This window comes from Lepidochelys kempii, chromosome 1 (genome assembly GCF_965140285.1).
Source record: "Lepidochelys kempii isolate rLepKem1 chromosome 1, rLepKem1.hap1, whole genome shotgun sequence".
Taxonomy (NCBI): domain Eukaryota; kingdom Metazoa; phylum Chordata; order Testudines; family Cheloniidae; genus Lepidochelys; species Lepidochelys kempii.
The window spans coordinates 268,176,024-268,191,651 of record NC_136380.1 but is presented as its reverse complement, the minus strand read 5'-3'; the positions used below and the strand labels follow the sequence as shown (position 1 = coordinate 268,191,651).

General features: G+C 36.0%; 1 protein-coding gene across 3 annotated transcripts in view; it reads left to right on the top strand.

Moving 5' to 3' along the window:
* Window positions 1-15,628, top strand: part of LOC140904998 (dynein axonemal heavy chain 12) — an 84,517-nt gene that overhangs the window by 47,670 nt on the left and 21,219 nt on the right. For all 3 annotated transcript variants that reach the window (XR_012156696.2, XR_012156697.2, XM_073327472.2), the window contains exons 6-7: window positions 9,477-9,680; window positions 11,861-12,043. The gene's annotated coding sequence lies outside the window, so the exon portion shown is untranslated. The remainder of the gene's footprint in view (window positions 1-9,476; window positions 9,681-11,860; window positions 12,044-15,628) is intronic.

The window sequence follows — 15,628 nt, the reverse complement described above, 5'->3', positions numbered from 1 at the left end:
TATTTTGCTTTGTGCAATACTCACTTTCAGTGTATGGACTGCAGGCTTGCTTTGGAGCTTGTTTGATCCATTACTCTGAGTAAGACCTGGAATAGCATGTTGATGATGTCACAAATTTGTAAAGCCTCAGCAATTTACCCTTTGTTTCAAGTACTGAAATTATTGTTACTACTGTACTTAATTTTTTATATGTAGGGATTGTGTTTGGAAATAAAAGTTGTGGACAATATAGGAAATAGTTTAAAATTAGGTTTTTAATACTAAAATTAATCTAGCTTCTATTCCAGCATCACTTGAAAAACGTTATCTTAATTGGTTTGTTGTCATGACCACTACTTAGCATTATAATATTTTTCCTAGTTTTATTTCTCATTACCAATGAGAAAAATAAGAGCAAAATAATGGGTGTCCTATGCTGGGATTTTTAATTTTTTTAGTCTATCTGATGGTTAAGACAAGAAAGGGAACTATATATGATACTATTTAAAATGATTCCTTTATTAGAAATTGTCATTTTTTCAGTGATCTTGAAGTTTCATTCTGCCCCAAAGAAGTCATTGATAGTTTTTCCAGTTAGCATCATATTTACAGAGTAAGCAAATGGATTCTAAACCAGAAATATTGTTGCTGATATTTCTGTACAGAGTTCTAGGCTGACCTTATTATGTGCGTTCTTAGGCTTCTATCAGAGGAACAATTCTTAGTAGGCTTTTGTTTCCTTTATAAGTGAATGTGAAGATGATGGTAATATTTGCTTTTCATCCATGTTTTAATGAAAATGTTTGATAAACCAACTTACTCTAAGGGTAAAAAGAACAAATCTATAAATTGTAATTTTCCTGAACTGAAAGTTTCTTGGAAAAGTGTCCTGAATGCACGCTTTTGATTTCTCCTAAAGATAGCTATTTAGTCCATTAGTGGATTTTTTTTTTCTGCCAGCCTGGCTTCCTGTTGGTTTGACTGTGGAGTAGCAGGTGTACAATTCCAGAGTGTCTTTAAAAGTGGCTCAGCAGGGCTTCTCCGCCGTGCGTTCACAGGAGACAGCTCATCTGTTTAATCCTTATGTTTTAGTCAACCTTTCTTATTATGCGGACAGAGCTCTGATGCTCAGCTGGATTTTGACTCTCAGAATGAATTGATGGAACTCTTTGATCTTTCTGTGTATTGCATCTGTTTCATCTTTCATCTTAATGCATGATCTTCACAACTCCAGCTAGTGCTTTATTTATTTATTTTTCCACTTGAATCCATCAATTTTACTTTGTTCTCCTTTTTTGGCATTCCTTTTTATGTGCAATGAACTAGATTGCATAATTTTAATATAATGATAATTAAGTTGGTATGTGTATTTAAAATAGGGTGAACAGACAGCAAATGTGAAAAATCTGGACAGGGGATGGGGGGTAATAGGAGCCTATATAAGAAAAAGACCCAAAAATGGGGGCTGTCCCTATAAAATCAGGATATCTGGTCACCCTAATTTAAAAATACAGAGGAAGACCAAGACAGCCATGTTTATTTAAAACATTTCCAGAGACTTGATCAGAATCTTTAAATGAGACGTACACATCTTTACAAATTTGCAAATTATTGTATACAATGTGTGTAATTAACAGACCTGATACTGAAAGGACAGAAGGTGTAATTTCATACATATTTGGGAAAGCCCACCACTCGAACTAAAAAGTCTCATAAATTCAGATTTCTAAGAGTATTTAGCAGTAGACTAGAACTAATATATAATGCATTCTTGAGATTTCCCATTAACATTTCAGGCTATAGGCCCTAATTCAGTACAGCACTTAGATGTAAGTCCTTCCCTATTCAGGACAGCACTTAAACATGTGCTTAAATTTAAGGAAGTGCTTAAGTGTTGTCTTGAATAGGGACGCTTTTCTGAATCATGGCTTTAATCTGCATCCGACAATTCTGATTAAAAATATTCATAGAACCATGTAGTAACTCTGTTAAATTGCATATAATCGATAGCAGGTTTTTAGCTTCAAGTACAACAGACAATAGGGGATTCCTTTTGTTGTTTTAATGAAACCAAGAAACGTGAAATTTAGATTATTCTTTAAATTCAACTAAAAGACTGTAGAAGTGTAGCATTTTGTAATTGTATGTTTGATTCTTATGCTTATACCAGAGAGTTTGTGAATTCTTTTGTTTTCTATAATATTTAGTCAGTGTTCAGTTGTGACAGTCCAGTTGTTGTGTGCGTGGGTAATGTACAGTGCTGCAAGAGCTTTTACAAGTGAGCAAAGAGCTGTTGGGTTTTCACAGCCAAAAGCTCAAAAGTGTTATCAAAGGGTCTTTCCTCATGAGGGGTTTACTGGCATATTTGATTGTCATGCACTGTCCTGGATATGTATCAGAACAGCATATACAAAATGTTTGAATGACCTGAAGTCAGGTCTCACCTACAGGAAAATGCACTTACTGCTTTTGTCCACCCACACAGAATGATGAACGTAGTTTGATTTAAGAAATCTCTTGGAAATAGGCAACAACTGGGGACTGCATTTCTTAGTGGAGTGCTCTCAACACTGAAATTCACTTCCTCGGTTGGTGTGGCAAAGCCTGAGTCTGTTGGCCATCAGCGCTATCTGTAAAGTCCCAGGCCCTTGTCTGAAGGAGGATTTTTTTTTAGAACTAATGGGTTAGTCCTTCAGTTATGTTGCCTATAGTATAGTATAGTATATCAACTGAATATTGATACTTCTTTAAATATTTTTGTACGTTAGATATTGTGAACAGTTCATTTTTAACACCACAAATACATTAATTCAATTAAAACTTTTACTGTTTTTTCAGATATGTTTTTCCCTAAAAATATAGCTTAAAATTTTCAAAGCCACCTAACTGATTAGGGTACCTGTTGCTTTAGTACTAATGGACGTCGGCTATCCAAATCTTCTAGATTGTTCTGAAAATCTCAGCCATATAGTACATACGTATGAACCATCCATTATGTGTATGCCAAGACCTTGAATGCAGCACACACATTTATAAAACTGGTCAGACATCACAAATGTTTCTGAATGCTTATATATATAAGCTTTTTTAGATAATCATATTTTGCTTTGTGCTTACTTGAGGTCACTGTGTCATGGATAAGTACAGCTGATCATAAGTATAGTTGTCTGTAGAAAAGTGCTGTAATGTGGTTATTTTGAAATTAGATACGCTTAAAAAATGTGTATTTTCCCACAGTATAATAAACATATTTTGATCAATTTTGTTCCTTTTATGGTTTGATCATCTTTTGTTACTGCTTGACCGTGGAATCTTACAAATGCTTGCTGTCCCTAGTCACTAAGAATAACTTAGATGTGTTCATTCTCAGTGAGCCTCATTTTAGAGTTTATGAAAAGGAAAATGAGGCTTTGAAGAAAATAGCTACTGAAATTGGCCCATTTGATCGTTGTTGAGACTTTGGTGCTGCTGCTCTAACGTCTCTGAGATTAATCAGGTGCAGTATATTATCTTTTAGGAAATTAAATAGTAGACTTAAAATTAAGAAGCCCATAAAAACAATTTGGCGAATTATTAAGTCCCTGACTGGTCAGAGGTGGACAGTTTGATGCTTTCATTGAGATGCAGCTTTAGGTGCATCCAGGTCCTAAATATTAATAGTTGGGCTTTCTTGACTTTCTCCTCAGAGGATAATCCTTGTGAACAACAGATGTGCTGTTCTAATACTTCTTTGTTTCCTGATGGTTTGGATATTTTAGTTTATACTGATTTGCTTCAGAACACTGCAGATGTGTTCTTTCAACTGTTTTATTAAGAGTCATGTACTAGCACATGTTCCTGTTGTATTATTATGCATGTTCCACTTTAGTAGAGATAAAATGTCTTCTTTGAGAAGAGGCTTCTGTTGTAAATGCACCTTTATTTTTGGAAAAATATCAAATGCTGCTTTGAAAATTAAGTAATTTATCTAAAATAAAATACTATGTTGCTTGAACAGCTCAGTATTTTTTCCCCAACAAACTGGGTTATGTTCATTATCTCTGTAAAAATATTCATTTAATTTAGGTTAGGTGCATCTATCATTCACCGCACATATTTACCATCACATAGTTTAATTCTTTCCAGTTTTCTGTGTATGGGTGTGGGTCTGGCCTTTAATCAGGAGAGGCTCACGGGTTTCAGGAAGTGTGCCAGACCCAAAAGTTGTGGGGAACGGCATGATAGAATGACTCTCCACCTACTAATCCACACACAATGGTGTAAGCCCTGCCATTATAGGAAGAAGTAATGCCAATGCCTACGGTCATAGGACTGGGACAAGTTGACTTGGACTGATGCTTGTTTCCTGATAAAAGTTTTCCCTGTGTGGAAAGCATAATTTCTTCTTCCAGAGGATGATGCAAATCTTTTCCATCCACTCTTCATTGTATAAGGCACAGGTACCATCTCTTTTGTGCAAGACTGTTGAGTGTCTGCAAAATCAGAAGTTAGAGTTCCCCTTTCTGGCTTGTGTGTGTTTATTTTAGTAGGCATCAATTCATTTTTTGTATCACTTGGAATCTTCCCATAACAGAGGTTATGAGCTGACTTGTCTGCTTTTTTGTGTGCAATTGTTACTGAGTTTTGTCTTTCTGTGCCATGGTGAGGGTTTATGAAAATTCTTCTGGCATTATGCAATGACTTAGGCAAGAAAGTGGTTCTGCAGATAACTACAATGGGAGTGACATTGCTTGTTTTCCCTGTTGGGGAAAAGGTGCACGTTGTTTCTACCTGATGAATAGACATCAGCCCATCCACCTCCTGGACAGAGGGGGCCTGTCCCACGCCTGCAAGCCAGAAAGGGTAGTACAGTTGGCGCTGGTAGTCTGCTTCAGTGTAGTAGAACTTGATATTGTGTCTGGTGCAAACAGTGTTTGAATATCCAGAGTATTTTCCACTCCATGCATCTGATGAAGTTGGTTTTAGCCCACAAAAACTTATGCTCCAATACGTCTGTTAGTCTACAAGGTGCCACAAGACTCTTTGCCACTTTTACAGATCCAGACTAACATGACTACCCCTCTGATATCAGAGTAACCAAGGAGATCTCTTCAGCAGGTTTATCAGTACAAGAAAAGGGCAGTGGCTGACCGAGGCAAAGGAAGCTCTTCTTACCACTCTCAGGCTCGTCTCTTCCTTTATCGTCTTGGCTACAGCCCAATAAAATCAAAGCCCTTCAAGCCAACAATCTTCTTACTGAATAAAGTTGAGTCTTTTGCCATTATAAAAACAAACCCTAGAATGGATGTATTACAGTAATGCCCTCAATGGGCTAGGTGCTAGCTAAACATATAGTCTCCCTCACAGTGCTTATGAGTGAAGATGCCAAGTGTGATTTATTTCAGAGGTGATTGAGTTTTGTAAAACATTTGAAGTTTTCCTTCTGTTCAATAACATACACATACATTTTGTCAGGCAAGATGATTCATGATCTGCAGTACTAAAAAACAATACCCATTTCTATACTGTTGTGTACCCTCCCTCCACAAAAAACTCATTCTTGGCTCGCTCAGGAACCAAACTGCCATTGGCTCAAGGGCTGGCTGAAAAATAATAGTTCTCTTTTGAAAAAAATGTCAGTTTCAACATTTATTTTTGTTCTAGAATGAAACAGATGTTTTGAAATTTTTCGTGAAAAAGTATGTGCATCTGGGTGTGTGTGACACACACACACCCTGGAATAGCTACAAGGTACAGAGCAATATAAGGGAAATATGAGCCCCTGAGAGCAGGGACTTAAATATGGGTCTCCCACATCCCAGGTGAGTGCTCTAACCACTGGCTATTGGCTATTTTGAGGTGGGTCACCATCTCTCCCCCATTTTGACCAGAAATTCTATCCTGGACCTGAGAAACCTTGCCTATGAAAATTTTGTCAAAACTAATACATTTCTACAAAACTTAGTGATTTCAGTGTATTGGCATTTTCTGACAACAAAACACAACTTTTGTCAAAAAAGTCCAGACCACCTCTAATAGGCTGCCTCTCTGCAGTCGCACACAGAGGATAGCAACTTTGAAGGGGGGAATTAATGCAGCACTGAGCTGTACTAACTCCTGATGGGTTTGGAAAAGCATTTACCATGAAGAGATGTTTCCTTCTCAGATCTATCTGTGCTCCTGCCCCATATGTTCCTCCAAATCTACAGAGTTGTGCCATGCTTCATTGGCTTCTTGCCCTTATATTGCTCCTGTGCTCTCCTCTGTACCTTGTATCATAGTCAAGCATTTTAGGGCACCTATTAATTGGCAGACACTTGACACTAAAAGACATAATTTTTAAAACTACTGTGTTTGAATATTTGTATTTAATCACATTTTTCATTTTTATTTAAATTTATCATGTACATACTTCATTTTATATCATTTACATTTCACTTAATATTCTGCAATACAGTGTTGAGTTGTAACAATGGAAGTTTATTATAGTTGTATTTTTACAGTTAAACCACCAAGTAAATTTATTTCATTTAAAAGTAAATGAGCCTATATTAAACTGGCTTACGCAGTGCAGCTTTGACAGTATTTTGATCCAACAACTTAAAATACTCATCACAGCTTTTTTTCTTTAGTTGGTTGTTCCTGTTCCTTCATAAAGTTATTTAATCTTGTTTTGCCTTTTCTTTGTGATCTGGGATCTTGCTTGCTACAGCAATCTCTGTGGAAAGTTGGGAATGTGTTTTGCTCAGAACAGGTGTCTCCGTTGGATGTAGGTGGTCACAATTATGGTCCCTGTGAGATGTTAGTGGAGGTGTCTTCCTCTCTCTAAACCTGGAGCTGCTGCATAGTAATTATGCTGTGGGTTTCTTCTGGTTGAGGATTCTTTCCCTAGAGTCTGTTCTGTAATTCTTTTCTTACTGTGCATCTTCTGTGCCCTTTACTCCACCAAACTTCTTTCTCCTCCTGTTCTAGGCATGATGTCTGGCACCTTCTACTAAGCGCTCTTCCTCTGTTTCCTCCTTGTGGATACCCTCTGTGATCTCCCCCCAAGCCCCATACATTCCTTGCCAATTTTCTATTTTCTTGAGATACCATTTAATATTAGATGTCAATAGGAAGAACAACTGAGACTGGGATTTTCAAAGCCTCAAGGGAGTTGAAAGCCTAAATCCCACTAATTTTCAGTAGCAGTTGGGTGCCTAACTTCCTTTGCCCCTTTGAGCACTCCAGCCTCAGAGTCCAGTTGTGTAGTGAATGAAAAAAACAAAAAGTTTGTCACATTTATACGCAATGGCCAAACTTAAATGCCGGTGATGTACTACTTTGAACATTCTTTCATACTGCCCTTTATGGATGGTACAGCTCCCCCAAATTAAGCAGTTAAACCACTACCTATTCTCCTTCACATCCCTCCTCACTTCTGCTGTGATGCCTACCGTATACAGACAGCTGACAAAGCCTAGGAAAGTAGCCAAGTGGGGATGACACAACCGATATGTTTGTATATTTCATATTATTAAAAATGAGACAGTCTTAGCTACCACCATATGGTGCATAAAGCTCATCTGTGCAAAGAATAAACTAAAGTAATATTATCGTTGCCTCAGCCTCCCATCACTCCCCCTGTTTGTTTGTTACACTCGCTTGTTGCATCTGGTCTGAAACCCAAGTTGTGTGCTGGGTCTAGCGCCTGTCTCATCTTCATGTTTGTACAGTGCCTAGAACAGTAGGGTCTGATACTAATTAGGACCTATATGCAATAGGAAATACATATAAATAATAAAAGGCATAGTGCACAAATGGATTCTTAAATATCGAGTGAAATCCTGGCTCCACTGAAGTCAAAGGGAGTTTTGCCATTTACTTCAAGATTTACCTCTATAAACAGAGGTCCCTGTTTCAGCATTTTGTATGGCTGTAAATATTTTCCTGCCTACTTTTAGTCCAATAAATAGCAGGATAAAATTCTATTACAAGGATCAATTTGGGCAATTTGTGTTTTGATGATTAAGATAGATCTAAATGATCATTACAACCAGACCCCTTAAACTCTCCACATCAGACAGTTGCATAAAAGCAGAATTTCACACTTAGAAGGACAAAGCAAGCTCTGATAACATTGTAATTTCAAGGCAGCATAACCAGATTATACCTGATATTCTCATAAACTGTTACATTTTCTATCTGCAGCTATTTTCTCCCTAGTGTTCAAAAGTGTGTGAAATTCTTATCAATCTTTTTAAATTTTAAAGAAAAACAAAGAAATGACTTTCAATATGATAATTAAAAGGGAATAAACAAAGCTAAGTACATGAGCTCTGAAAGGATATGTTTTTTGGAGAATAGGCTCTGAACCAAATAGTCAAATGTTCACTGCAAACGGTTCGGCCAAAACTGAAGTCCACCCTAGAGATTTACTATAGTTCCTGTGTAAATGCTACAAATTAGAACGTAAAAAGAAGAGTCCAAAAAAATGTTTGCATGTCATTATGAATTGACCATCATCACGGATGGTACTTATGCCTAATTTGTTAAATGTAATATCACCATACCTTTATTATTGTACAACCGTGTTTAGTATTAGTTTTTTATTTTCACTACTTGTATGCTGTTGACTTTTTCTATTCCACTTTATTTAATTCACTTTTTAGTACCTCACAATATGCTTAGTTTTTAACTACAATCTTGAAGCCAGGATGCAAAGCTGTCCAATTTTCTGTTAAATAAAAAAGGTCAAACATAGTGTTGCTTCCTAGAGCAAGGCTGAAATTAACTATCAGATTAAATTTAGTTAGGATACTTTTATATTATGAGGTTATAATTTATTTGCATTTTTTAACCTTCTCACAGTGTAGGCTCCACTAAGCAGAATTTATAGACGATCAAACTAGTTGAGAAGGATGATGTCTACAGAGAAGCCTTTAATGGCAGCTAACTGCTTCTATGGGCCCAATTAAGGCTATCCAACTGTGAAACAGAATCCCTTGGGTAACAGTGCAGTCATCCTACACATATTTTTGGGGAGGAGGATGGAAGGGAATATCCACTGTAGCTGTAAAAAGAGAGTTTTGTAAATTTTCAGATTATTTTTTTCGATTCTTTAAACTTTCAAGATGCATTATTAATAAGGTCAGGGTTGAAGTCCCTCACTACAGCTTTACATATGCACCACAGTCAGAACTTGAAGCCCTAGTCACTGTGCTAGAGATATGGATGTGCTTTTGGTCCCAAATCAATCTTGTCACTCCTCAGAAAGCAATGAAAGATAATAAGTACTATTCACCTGATTGCCTTCCTGCTCGGAGACAGCTGGTGACGCTTGTCTTCCTGATAGCCAGGAGTTTCAGATCTAAGGCAGGGATAAAGAAAAGCTGGGAGCTTGCTGAATCTAAATTTGACAGTCGATGGCTGTGTAGAGGGTCAGGAGGGATAGAATCTGTGACACGTATAAGAAAGGAACAAAATTTATCTGCTCTGGTTGCAATGATTAGATGTCTCGTTGTCTGGCTTTCTTACAGTGGATGATTGATCATACCCGCCAGCTGGCTAATATCATAATTAACAAAGTTGCTACCACATCTGAGAAGTATAATCGAAAAATTTACCAGCAGTGTGATGCCATTGTCACAAAGATCATAAGCATTACAGAGTCGACTTTTGCAATCCTGGAGCTGCAGAACTATGTAGATGTGCTGAGAAGGGGTGCACTTGTACAGCTAAAGGTATGTTTGTTCTTTTCACAATAGCACTTGCTCTAATTGTCTCTCGTTAATTTAGGCAAATGTTCTTACGACTTTTAGGTTTCATTTCATGGTGCCACATGGAGAAATTTGGTTGTTTTATCTGGATTTTTAAAGCAGTTATAACAGAAACCAAGAATAAATTTTACCTAAGAATAAAAAGATTAATAATCAAAAATATAGTTTGGCACTGTGCACCTTATTTTTGTGTCAAACACTGTTTGTCAAAACTGTGAATGTGGTGGTTGTCATTGCTGATTTTCTCAGTTATAGGTATTACAAAAATGTTGGCAGCTTATCATTTAGAAACTAAAAATATTGTTCAATTTGTATTTTGTGATATTTTCTTAGGGTTTTTAGTTTAGTTTGAATCTGATTAAAAGATTAAAGGAAACAGTTAAAGCACAGGCTCTTCCATTTGTAATTTAATGTTAAGGAATGTTGTTGCTAAAATATACATGTTTGTATTTACGTCTATATGTAAAAACTGAGAACAATATCTGAGCTGCTATCTAGAGACCCAATTCACATTGCACTTAGAAAACGTTGTGTAAGCATTTCACTTATTCTTTTCTATATTTACTTGTTTCTCAGAGTTAAAAATTATTCTGCTGAGCCTTTTCTTCTTTGCCACTGTATTTTTATATTTGTGTGCTCTACTTGGTTGTTCAGTTATGCGCCGGAATATGTGTTGAAAATGCCCGCCTGACATATTGCTAATGAGTGTGAATATTGACAGTGACAGGAGTGTTTGTGTATATGTGTCTGTGTGCCATATAAAAAAACCAAAAAGAGGAAGAGAGAGAGACAGAAAAGGAAATACTGGGAGGTAAAAGATTATATTTATATTACAGTGTGTGACAATGCTATTGTTATAGTTAAACAATACATTTGAAATATAAATGGGGTAGTATACAAAGGTTCCTCCACTTCCTCTCAGGGATTAGTAAGGCCAGTGTGGGAGCCTTTTGCTTATTACTCTTTGTGTGCACAAGTAATTGTAACTTTTCAACGTCAATTTCCAGAATTTTGGAAGCAAATTCCTTGTGTTGCACTCTAGTTTTATATCAAGTCTTCATCAGGTGTTCTTTTGGACTTCTAGCTATTTAACTATAAAGGTAAAATTGTTAGGAGCATTCAAATGATATTGTTTGACCAGAGGCTGGAAAGATTGTATTACAAATTAGCTAATATGATTGACTTTTATTTTGGACAAAAAATGGAAATATCTATGCAGACCCTTTCTGTTAGCAGCTAAGTCTTGTATTGTTTTCAAGATATATTAAAATCATTAATAATGAAACGTAATTCTGGATAGTATTTTACAGAGATATTTTGCAGTCCTCAGCCAAATTAAATGCAGTAAGATATTACTTTTATTTAATAGACAAAATAAGAAGTGGTAACTGAAACCCTCATTTTTAATGGACAATGCCTTTGTATCAAAATAGGACATTGCTCTGGCTGGAAAATGTTATTCCTATCATCAATTTCCTATTGTCAGTGGTTTTAGCATAGTCTGGTATTTCTATTGCTATTCAAGAGCAGTTTAAAAAACTTATAAATCAATATTTTGTTTTGAATAGGAAATGTAGTGAATAGCAGCGAAATAGATTAGTGATGTAATTGCAGACAATAGGCAAGATTAAGTTACTACAACAGTGTATTGTTGTTTTAACCTAAACCCCATAATATTTTATGTAATTGAGACTTTGTGCATTGTTAGAACTCAATTGGAGTATCAAACCTCTGTGAGGATTAGAGGGGTCCACTAAAGCAACTGTCACAGCAGATGTGCCTGGTTTTTAACAGGATTATTTCCTGAGATGTGAAGAAATGAACTCTTGTAATAGTTTTAGAGGAATTAATAATGTTAGTAAAATGTTAATGGTGAATGTGCTAATGTAAAGAGTTAGAAGATTAGTAATGCAGTCTTTTGCATGGAAATAAGGATATAATAAATGTCCTGCAGGTGATTGGAGCTGCAACAATTTTATTGGAGATTAAAGTTTTATTGACTTTTGCTAGGGTGATTAACCCTTCTGAAATTAAAAAGCATGGCTAAATTATTCTGTCCAATTTAAATGCAAACACAGAAAAGAGTGGTTTGTCATTCAGGATTTTTTAAAAAAAATGTTTTAATTTTCATTTTTGCATGTCAGTGAGATACGATTGCAGAAAGAGGAAGATTTAGTTCTGGCAAAACTAGTCCAGTGGCAAAGTGAAGAACTGATGTGGCTGTCATGGTAAAGGAATTCCGGAATAAAGAACCACTGTCCGAAGCTAATCTTTACACACGGGAGCTAGATGGTATCAATGGAAAAAAATGGGAACTCATTAAAGAGGTATGATATATAAGTCATATTGATGTATTTTGTCTCCCTTAGAACTTGATCCAACAAAGAATTTCTCACAAGTGAGCAACATTACTCTTGTGAGTAGTCCTATTGAAGTTAACAGGACTACTCTCATGAGTAATGTTGCTGACCTGCACAACCCTTTGCATTTGGAGCTTGATCCTGCAGGGGACTGAGATCTCTAGTTTTGGATCAATAAACCACATAAGCACCTGTTTAAATGTAAGCATATGAGTAGTCCCATTGAAGTTAAGATCTACTCACATGCTTAGATGCTTTGACTTCAGTGGTACTACTCACATTGTTTAATATTAAGAATACGCTTAAGTGCTGAAGAGGCCAAAATCACCTGGCAGGATTGATCCCAAAAGTACATTTGCACCTAACCACATGTGTGACTTGAGTAGTTCATTGAAACCAATGGGACTGGTCACATACGTAAAGTTTTTTGTGTTTGCTTAACTGTTTGCAGGATTGTGGGTTGGGTTACAAGGACCACTGTACTGCCTTAGAAAATTTCAGCAGTCTCCAACATAATTTCTGATAGATTTTGGTTTTGCATTGCATTAGGTTTACATTAAAATTATGTTACAAAAAGTTTTAAACCCTATTAATTTATTTGTATAAAACGATAATGTCTTGATTTGTATAATGTCTTGATTTGTATAAAACGGTAATGTCTTGATTTTCCTCAGGAATTCTTTCTTAGAAATGGCTTCAGAACTATCTAATTTGTTCTTATTTAGTTTTTAAATAAAAAGTAACTCCAAGTTAGTGAATAATTTTGTAGTCATTTATGGCTAAATTGTGTCTTCACAATTCACCCAGGGTAAGGATCTGTGTATTGCTGGTCTGCCCCGAAGCAGTTCAGGAGGAAGATAGTGACCGTCTGAGGGCTTGGCTCCACAAAAACTGAACCAAAATAATTCAATCCATTTAAATTCATACCTTCCATTGTTTCGGTATAAATCTGCGTGTGGGATGTTCACATGTTGGATAAGAGGCTTTCACCAAAATATCAGTGTGTGTGAATTAAAACCAGTACAGTTCTTTTTTTATCCAGTTTGTGTGTAGACAAGCCCTCAAAAGGTCACTGTTTCCCTCCCAGTTCCCCCCACTCATCTGGAGAAGGAGTAAACTATACCAGGTTAACATCTTTCCCCATTCCCTTCCCTATTCTGTCCCCTCCTGGCCACCTGCCTCTCCTCCTGCATGGCTAGCCACAGTGCAGGTATCTGGATCAGCTGTAATGGCCACTTCACTGACCCAGCCCTTAGCGGCTCAGTGCATAGTAAAAAGTTCCTATCCTTTTCTATAGCTCTACACTATTAAAATGATAATAAATGTACTATCTCCATTCCATATTCATTTTTCCTCTCTTTCATCAAAGAAGAATTCATACTGAATTTACCAAGGTAAAGCAGTCCAAGGCATTGTAGTGCAGAAATTAAGGAGCCGGAGGTAGTAGCTCACTGCTGCCTAGTCTTTTCATTTACACTTTAAACAGCCTTCAGAAAGACAGTCTTCTGCTTGTGGGACCCAAGGAAGAAAGTGAGGTAGAGATGAAAACTATACTTGTGGTGGAGTGACCTAGATGGAACAGCTGGCAAAAATATAGAGGGGATCCTCCAGAGTAATGAATTATACCTTGAGGCTTGGATTAGCAGCATGTTTAACTAAGAGATCCATTTGCTAAAAGGATCATTGCCTGATTCTTAATTATGGGACTTGCAGTCCATTCCACATTTATAAACAACTCATTGTTTCTCTTTTGTGAGGGTGTAGATTACTAATGATTAGCTATCAGCTTTTGCCTCTGAAGTTCTCAAATCTTAAATTTACTGTATAAAAATGATAATTTTTACAAATTATACAAATAGTTTACAAAACTAATTTGTATTGAAATATCATGCATAATCAAATCCACACTAGGTATACCAAATAAATATTGAAATTATAATGTCCAAATTAATTTAAATACATAGAGTATGATATTTAGTACTACCTACTGTAAATTAAACAAGCTTGGTCTTCTCAGACCTGAGTTTCTTTAATAAGATTTCCTTTAACACTAGGTATCCATCACATTTTGCTAATAAAGGGTACCTCTATAATCTCATGCATTTTGTCTCTTCATTACCATTAAATATGCCCATTCCCTCCCATATTGTGAAGTGAAGTGATAAATGAGCAGTAGATGAGTTACATGTGTGTTTGAGAAATTCTTCATGTACTAATCAACTTCAGTGTGAACCTCTTTTAGTTATTTAAATATGCAATAATTCTTTGATCAATATTAGTTAATACCATCTTAAATTTCCATAAATCTCAATAACAATTAATAAATGCAAAATTCAACAAATATTGGTATTCTAAGAGAGTATTAAATTTTCCAGCGAATGGTGAATTGTGCCGTGATGGTGCTTAGTGAAGAGAAGCTCTGAACTACATTTGTTTATATTTACTGATGTAGTAAGGGTATAACAGCAAACCCAACTATGTACAGTACTTGCCCACATTCCATTAAAAACAGCTCTGTAATTACTTTAGGGTGGAGGAAAGCACCAGCTGGGTTTTATGCTGTTACTGTAGTGCTTTTGCTACAGTGTGTACTGTTTAAAGCAGCATTAGTGACTGCAGCTTTTGTTTTGCTCTCTTAAGAAAACATTAATCAGGCAGAAGGAAGTTCTTTCAGAGACAGGTCAAATCAGCTGTTTTGATGAAATACAGTGTATGTCAATGTAAAGGAATTATTTGACAGACTGTGGACAACTGCTGTTCAGTTTAACATTTACATGACAAGTGGGTGAATGTCCCTCTCTTGTAAGTCAATGCAGAGGAAGTGGAAAAGGGGTGAGATTATATTGTTGCTTCATACTGCCTTCAAACAGGATGGCAGGGGGAACTTTATATGCTTTTAGTTTGTCTTGGTAAAAGTTAGAAATTGCCTTATCCTAAATTTCAAGATTTGATTATAGTAACAGCAGTCAATGTGGCTAATTGGTATTTTAACAGCCAAATACTTCAGAATACTATTTTCTACCATACACTTTAATTTGTTTTCTTTTGAATTCTTTGTGAGGTGGATAAGGTGCACTCGGTAATGTATTAATACATTTTAGTGGTATTCAACTCAAACAGCTAAATTAAAACTGGAGGTTTGTTAACCCATTTAACTACGCTACTGGAAACTAGCATTTTCATACATTCTACACAACAGCAAATTACGCAGTACAGTGTGTGTGTGTATTTCTTTCTGATTCAAATAAATGCTATGCATTTTCAAAATCTTTATTGGGTTAGTCACTGATAATTACAAAGAGTTAATATATTAACATAAATATTTTAGTAGAAATGAGTAATTTTATTATAATCATAGTATACAATGTGGATATTAAAAAGTTTATTTGAAAGTGAGTATTTCTGAGCTATGGGACGGGAGAGACCTGCTGTAGTCTAAGAAAAGATAACATGCTATTTTGAAGAGAAATCAATTTTGCTTTATATTGTTCTCTTATGAGAACAAGAATTAGCCTGAGGTAGGCAAAATGGTAGATTAATTTTAGACATCTG